Consider the following 8,143-nt stretch of genomic DNA (forward strand, 5'->3'; position numbering starts at 1 on the left):
GGGCACGCAATGTCTATTCGGTCTCTGTGGTTCCTGTTGGGACATATGGAGCCATTGTACCTGTTTGGGGGGGTTATACCTGTAAGCCTTATAGCTCCGAACTGAGCACCCCCAACACAATGCTCTACTCCATCCTCAGTTCCTAGAGCACATCCTTTGTGACCTCATGAACCATTTCACCGATGTCAAACAAATCACCTTCTATGAGCGTGATCGGGTCAACGGATGTCTTTGTTGCCTTCACCTTCTTCCTCGAAGTTGTTTTCTCAAGGACACATGGCTGCTTGAGTTGGGTTGATGCTAAACCAGGGTTCGCGCGCTCTTCTGTCCTGTCCACTTCCCCAGTTTGCTGCCCCGTGGACATCTCCTGGCCGTCCACGGGCTCTTCTATTGGCATTGTTGTGGTTTTTCCTACCTGTGCCACTGCTGCTGCATCGGCCGTCTTTTGTTGTGCGGCTCCTTCTTGTTCCTGGCACCTCTTTTCAGCCATCTGCGCAATGTGCAGCTTGGTGTCCTTCTTCCTTTGCTGGGTTGCGACCTTCTCCACTCCTACCAAGTCTAGGGTGCACCACTTCAGAGGCCACGACTCTATCACTGCGAAGATCACATCATCTGTTGTGATGAACGAAAGCTTCACCTATTTCTGCACTAGATCCTTACGCGCCTGAATATAAAAGTTATGCATATCTACCTTGAAATCTGTTGAGCTATGCAAGCTGTTATAAACTATGGGATATAGGCATAGCCTTCAGTTGATCCACATTTGGATGCTCGCCTCCATGAACACCTAGAACACCTTTGTCTTGTGAATCCTCTTCACCTCTTTTGTAGCCCAGAGTGAGGTGTACCTCACGGCTTCGAGCAGATCATGCTCAATACTGGGAAATTGGTTGTCCTCTGGCAGTTCCCCTGCAACTAAAAAGATGGATAAGAGCAACCATGCATAGTGGAAGGTCTTACCTTGTTCTTGGGCCTCCTTACAGTTCCTCAGATACTCGTCACAGAGGAACTACTCCCAGTGGAACTGTACCCCCTCCACGCACTACTCTGCCAGCACAATCATAGACGTTGGTACTTCGTCGATTCGAAATTTACTCATTAGCTTGTCAGCTAGTAGCTATGTGGCTATGTGTACCCCTTTGTCTTTAATGCTTGCGATTGCATGCCCTCAATTTTTCTTCTCTAGTTTATACTTGGCCTTCATAGCTTCTGCAAGGGCCAAGTCGCTGCTTTTTCCCACTATGGCCGCAGGGTCATGTCCTTTGAAGGGTAGTCGAGAAATTCTTTGAATTAGGTCGACCGTGATGGGAATAGGCTCCTCCAGCCAGAGATACCCATCATGCAACAAGCACAACAGTTGCCTGATGATAAAAATGGTGATGGGCGCGTGGTGGTAGTGGGGTATCCATAACAGATGGAGTAACCCAACCTTCTCGACACCACGCAACCATTTTTGCGGCTCCAAAACTATAACAGTTTCCTCTAAATTCTGCTTCATTAAATTATCCATGGCCAGGTGTGAGAACTTATCGCTATTTGTGAGGTCCCAATTGTCAACTTCATGGTAGGTACTCATCCCAAAGGCGGACCTTCAAATGTTATACCGTTAGGGAGGAGTTGGGTCTGGAGCGCACTCTTCATGGCCTCTAGGTATTTCGGTATCTTGGCTTTACCTTTCCATTGGGGGATGTACGTGGGTAACTTTGTTGTGGAAGGCATTGGTGAGACATCCTCCTCCACATCATCTTGCACCTCAATTTGAGTGATTAGAGCTTGCAAGTCTTCCTCTTCGTATGATTCAACAATGACGACTTTTCCTTTTCCTTCCATTGACAATTTTCCAAATCGTGGGTTTCTTGGGGATACACGGACTGTGCCCATATTCTGCTTATCTTTCTTCGATTGCGTCGTTCATGGTGATTTTGGAACTTCTGGTGTAACTACCATCTCTCTGGGCTCCTCATGAGCCATATGGGGCTCCGTGGTATCTTCGGCGAATCGAACTCTTGTTCTAGCAACAGTCATCGTGTCTATAGTCAAAGGTGGTAAGAGTACGCGCACTTACTGCTTTGTAATTGCTCAATTCTCAAACAACCAAGTGTTGCCTCACAGCTAGCCCTGAGGATTTAATAGCATCTTTTGAATTTGAATTCAACCATTCCCCCCTCTTTGCGGCAGATCATCCCAAATATAGCTCTTAACTTGTGTCTTAATTTCCTGACGCCCACTCCTGTTTTCCTTAAGTTGGACATCTTTTTGTGAATAGTGACACCAATGGTCACCTCCCAGCCTACTCGTGTGGTAGCGCAACTCCCTATGCATGGGCGTGACCCCTGTGACATACTAATCCTGTTTGCAACCTCCTTATCGCGTAGCTCCCTCACAGACTCTTTTAGAGTCTCGTGCTCTCTTTCAACTACTTGGAGTGCTAAGACTATGCTTCTGACGGATAGTTAGGTGGTTGCACCACCATTGCAAGGCTTCAATCCACCTTCCAGCCTAGTCCATGGGCACTCCTTTATTACCCTCACGATATTCAGTGTCACGCATTCTTCCTTATGCGATGCACTCCCTTGGTTACCTTGTTTGGCAAGGTGCAGTTGCAACCATGGTAGCAAAGTCACAAATGCTCAGCGACAATCTTCTAATGTAGTAGCATGGCTACCCATATTTTGTCCTATCATTCTTAGTTTATCGATGTGACATGCTTGTGCGATTTCGTTTTCCAGTTTTTTGATCTCCTTGCCCATTAACATGGACTTCTTCCTCAGTCATACATGATCCTCTTCGAGTTTGCGAAGCTTAAGGTTCCCTTGCCGAATGGCTTCTTGAATCTGCATATGTTTGGCCTAACGTAGCTGCAAAGTTCCTTCGTTTTGGTCCTTGTGTACTTTCCCAACTATGGGAGCTATTGCATGGGGATTCCTTTTTTCCAAAATTGTGGTCTTGACTCTACTCCTCATCTTCGAGATCGTCTGTACGCTTAGGTTTTTACACATGGCCCTATAGTCCTATCGAATTGCTGGCACACACACGTCCCAATCCGTTTGTCTTGCCAGGTGAACCCTGTTCAAGACTCCGCATACCTTCTTGAATGCTTCTACATGGAATGTTTGTGGTGCGTGTCACCTCTCCTATTGTTGTGTCCTGTTTTGATTTTCGATCCTGAATTTAGGGTGTGCTTGTGTGGACTGCACAACACATGTTTGTACCCATCGAGATAGGTGGGCACACAAGTTGTTCCATCCTTGCTGACCAACTTTTGTTTGAAGCCGGAGGCTTCCAATTTGTAGGTGCATCATCATTCTACATTTGCGCAAGTCATCAAAATTTCCTTGATGTGTATCCCACCATCGTGCAGGTGTTGTTCGTAGTGCCCACTTCAACGCGTCGAACCACTGTTGTTCTGGTACTGTGCTTTTAAATTTGCTCAGGAATTCATCCACCACCATTAATCCATCATATGTCAACATCTCTCTTACCTCTGTTGTCATGCAATGTAGTGATCTAATCATCATGTTGCAATTCGGCATCGTTACTTCATGCAACCAATTCTGCCATCCTTCTACTTCTTCGTCTGAATCCGAAGTGCAAGAGCTTTTGCACTCCCACGAGATCCTCCCATTTGCAGTCGGATTCACCCAATCCTGGTCTTGCACAGTTATCTTATAAATACAATCAAGATCATCCTCGTTGTCGTCGTCGTGCACTGGTTCAGTGTAGCACGCTCCTTCAGCTGGGTCCAATGGGACTACTATGCATAGTGACTTTTTCTCGCAGATCATTTTGCGTGTCTTCAAATTGATGACTCTGTTCATATCGGTGGCCCAATCTATTCCTAACAATGTGGGACAAGGATTGTTGTCATCGAAAATTTCTATTACTTCAAAATCTTTCTGCGCACTCGCGCCTTCAATATCAATTGTTACCCCTTGCAACCTTCCCATGGGAAAAATATTCTGTTGGTTCGCCATTCGTAATTGAATAGGTAACCATTGTAACATGTGCCCGCCCATGCATTCCCATGTTTGCTTCGGTAATACATTCGCGTTTGAACCCAGATCTAGAATCACTTGATCCATTTCATATTCCCCAATCTGTGTAGTCAACCTCATTTCCCTTCCAGTGCGCAATGCATGCTTTCCCAATTTCCTAACCACATGTGGTTCTCCTGCCCCCGCGCACTAGGTGCTCAGCTCCTGTAGTCCTTTAACTGTCTTGCTGTCGCGCAACAGTTTCATGCATTGTGTGTTGTTTTCTTCCGAAGTTCTCGCATCCATGATTGTTTGTATCGATGTTTGGAGCCATCCACTGTGGCTCATCATGAGGATAGATCAGTAATTGTGTAGGACAGATCTCCTTGGGTTTGAATAAATAGGGTTAAGAGATGCACAGGGAATGGAAGTCGACCTTGCCAGACTTGTTTTGTAATTTTTGGGTTTTGATTTAATTATATGCTATTTAATAAAATAAAATAATTTAAATTGAGTTTGAAATATTTAATTATGTAATTGAATGGTTTAATTATTAATTATTAATTTTATGTTCATATCAGTAATAATTTAATTGTTTAATTTGGTATTCTTTGTTTTTTAGTTAAAATGTAAATTAATATTTTAATATCTATATATATATATATATATATATATATATATATAGAGAGAGAGAGAGAGAGAGAGAGAGAGAGAGAATTTATGTAATGGGTTTTTAATTTATTCTTATTTTTTTATTTATTATTTATTTATGAATAATTATATTATCTTTGTTATTACTTTATTTTATAATTAAATTTATTTTAGTTTTGTTCTTGTTGTTTAGAGCTATATAGAAATTTTTAATTATGTGATAGGATTATTTAATTTATTTCAATATTAATATTAAAATGAATTTTTAATTTTTTTTTGATTAATTATATTATGTTTGTTACTACTTTGTTTCATACTCGATTTTATTTTAGTTTTGTTCTTATTATTTAGAGTAAATTAATTAGTCTGATTTTAATAATAATCTAATGTTAATTAGCACTAGTTTAATTTTATTGCTTGTTTCTATAATTTTAATGTTAATGAATATTAATGTTAATATTAGTAATCTAAGATTTATAGTTTTAAGATGTAAATTAATGTTTTTAATTTTAAGAATTGGAAGTTTGGGTAGGTGTTTAGTACTGGTGAGAAGAGTGGAGAATGTAGGGGAGGGAGGTCAAGTTTTAATGGGGGAAGGGTTAGGTTAGTAGAGGGTGTTCTAGGACATTAAAGTAGGAATCCAATTGTCACTTATTTTCCATCCTTCATCTCGATTGAGGTTGTTAGGGTTTCTACCTATTTCTATGGCTTCTCTCAGTTTTCTATGGTGATAATGATCAATTTTGGCTACCACTTTAGAGTTTTCAATGTAGATGTGATGATTGCTTTTACTGGAATGTTCAGCCAGAGCTGAGGTTTTTGAGTGGTTATGTTTTATATCGGCGGCATGTTCCTGAATTCTAGTATGGATGGATCGACCAATTTCTCCAATGTATGTTTTTCCACAGGAACACAGAACCATGTAAACTCCTTTGTGGAATTTGGGATCAATAGGATCTTTGACCAATTTTAGGCATCTGCTAATGGTGTTCATGGGTTTGAAAGTGGTTCTAATTTTGTTCTTTTTTAATATGTGTGCAATTTTATCTGTTGTGCCTAATATGTAAGGGAGGTGTACCTTGCCTAAATGATCATCTAGTGGTTGTTTGTTTTTAGGATTCTAAACATTCTTAAAGGCTTTGATCACTTCGTGTTTTTGGTATCCATTATTTGTGAATACATTCATAAGATGTTTCTTTTCATCTTCAAAGTGATTTTTATCCGAAATACGAATGGCCCTGGTTGCTAGAGTGTTGAGAACACCTGTTTTTTGGGATGGATGGTGGTGAGAGTTGGCATGTAGGTAATGTTCTGTATCGGTTTTCTTACAATATACCTGGTGTGATATGGATCCATCTTTGTTTCTTTTAATTAAGATGTCAAGAAAAGGAAGGCTATCGTTCTCCTCTATTTTCATGGTAAATTGGATGGAATTGGATAGACTGTTTAGGTGTTGTAGGAAATCCTTTAATTTTTCTTTTCCATGAGGCCAAATGATGAAAGTGTCATCAAAAAACATTTTCCAAAGTTTGGATTTTAATGGGTAGATTCAATGGCCTTATTTTCAAAATCCTCCATAAACGGATTATAAATAATAGGAGATAGAGGGGATCCCATGGCTACACTACACGTCTGTTCATAAATTTCATCTCTAAAACTGAAGAAGGTAGATTTGAGACATACCTCAATTAATTTGGCTGTGTCAGAGTTTATGATTTTATGGACCACTTCCATGGCCTCATCAATGGGAATGTTGGTATAGAGAGATTTAACATCAAAACTGACTAATATGTCATTGGTATCTAGGTTTAGATCTTTGATCTCATTGATGAAATGGGTGGAGTCTTTGACAAAGGAACTAGTGTTGCCCACTAGAGGTTTTAAATTCTGAGCTAGGTATTTTTCCAACTGATAAGTTGGACCTCTTATGGTATTAAAAATGGGTCTTATGGGGATGCCTTCTTTGTGTATTTTTGGGGCTCCACAGATTCTAGGGTTGTATGGGTTGTTTTCTAATAGGTTCTTAATGTTGTATTCTTTACTTAATTTTATTAGATTGTGTACGTTTTTGGATGTCTTTTTTAGGGGATTCTTATTTAATTTAGTGTAACACCCACTGTTGGCGAGGTGATCTATCATCCTTTCATTATAATCCATTGTGGTCATTATGACAGTTGCACCACCTTTATCAGCTTTTAGGACTACAATATTAGGGTCTTGGTTTAAGGTTTTGAGGGCTAAATGTTCTTGTTTGGAAATGTTGCTTTTGGGTGGGTGGGATTTTCTTAGAATGATGGAATAGTCCTGTCTGATATTTTCTTTGATGTTGTCCGGTAAGTCCCTGATCCCATACTCTATGTTGCAGAGAATGTCTTCTTTGGGGATTGTCCGAGGGGAAATGGCAAAATTTAATCCTTTTCCAAGGAGAGCTAGGGCGTTTTGGTCAATTTTCTTGTTTGATAGGTTTACTAGGTGTCTGTTTCTAGAGGTGGGTGGATATGTTGTTGTGGTTATAAGGTTGATGCTTTGCTTGTTTTCCACGGATTTTTCTGACCCGCATCTTTTATTTACTTGCATTTGTTCCTTAGTGATAGTGGTCAGTGTTGTAGCCTCCCTTACTGTTAATGAATTAACTAAGATTTCTTTGGGATTAGTAACGTACCTGGGTTCTTGTGCTATTTTTGCTGCGCTGTTGAGGCCTTCATGTTCCTGCGTGTTGCAATGGAAACTATCATTGAAAAAGATTTCTTTAGAGCCAGCTACGTTGGAAATGTTGTTCTTTATGATAAATTCTCAGGAATATATATATATATATATATATATATATATATATATATATATATATATATATATATATATATATATATATATATATATATATATATATATATATATATATATATATATATATATATATATATATATATAATATAAATAAATAATAATAATAATAATAATAAATAAATAAATATATCTATATATATATATATAATTAAATATTAAAATATTAATTTACATTTTAACTAGAAAACAAAGAATACCAAATTAAATAATTAAATTATTACTGATATGAACATAAAATTAATAATTAATGATTAAACCATTCAATTACATAATTAAATATTTCAAATTCAATTTAAATTATTTTATTTCATTAAATAGCATATAGTTAAATCAAAACCCAAAAATTACAAAACAAGTCTGGCAAGGTCGACTTCCATTCCCTATGCATCTCTTAACCCTATTTATTCAAACCCGAGGAGATCTATCCTACACAATTACTGATCTATCCTGATGATGAGCCACAGTGGATGGCTCGAAACATTGATACAAACAATGATGGATGCGAGAACTCCAGAAGAAATTTAACACACAAAACACTGATCATAGAAGCCTCAAAACAATAGTTTCATGCATGTCTTCAGAAAGGTAGTGAGCACTGAAGGATCCATTCTTGGCTCTGGTTGATCCTTACTACCTGAAGTGGAGGTCTCCATGAATCTCTTCTAAGCTTTCAT

Source organism: Pinus tabuliformis, chromosome 5_2 (genome assembly GCF_031772625.1).
Source record: "Pinus tabuliformis cultivar Carrire ecotype Pingquan chromosome 5_2, CPIR1, whole genome shotgun sequence".
Lineage (NCBI taxonomy): Eukaryota > Viridiplantae > Streptophyta > Pinopsida > Pinales > Pinaceae > Pinus > Pinus tabuliformis.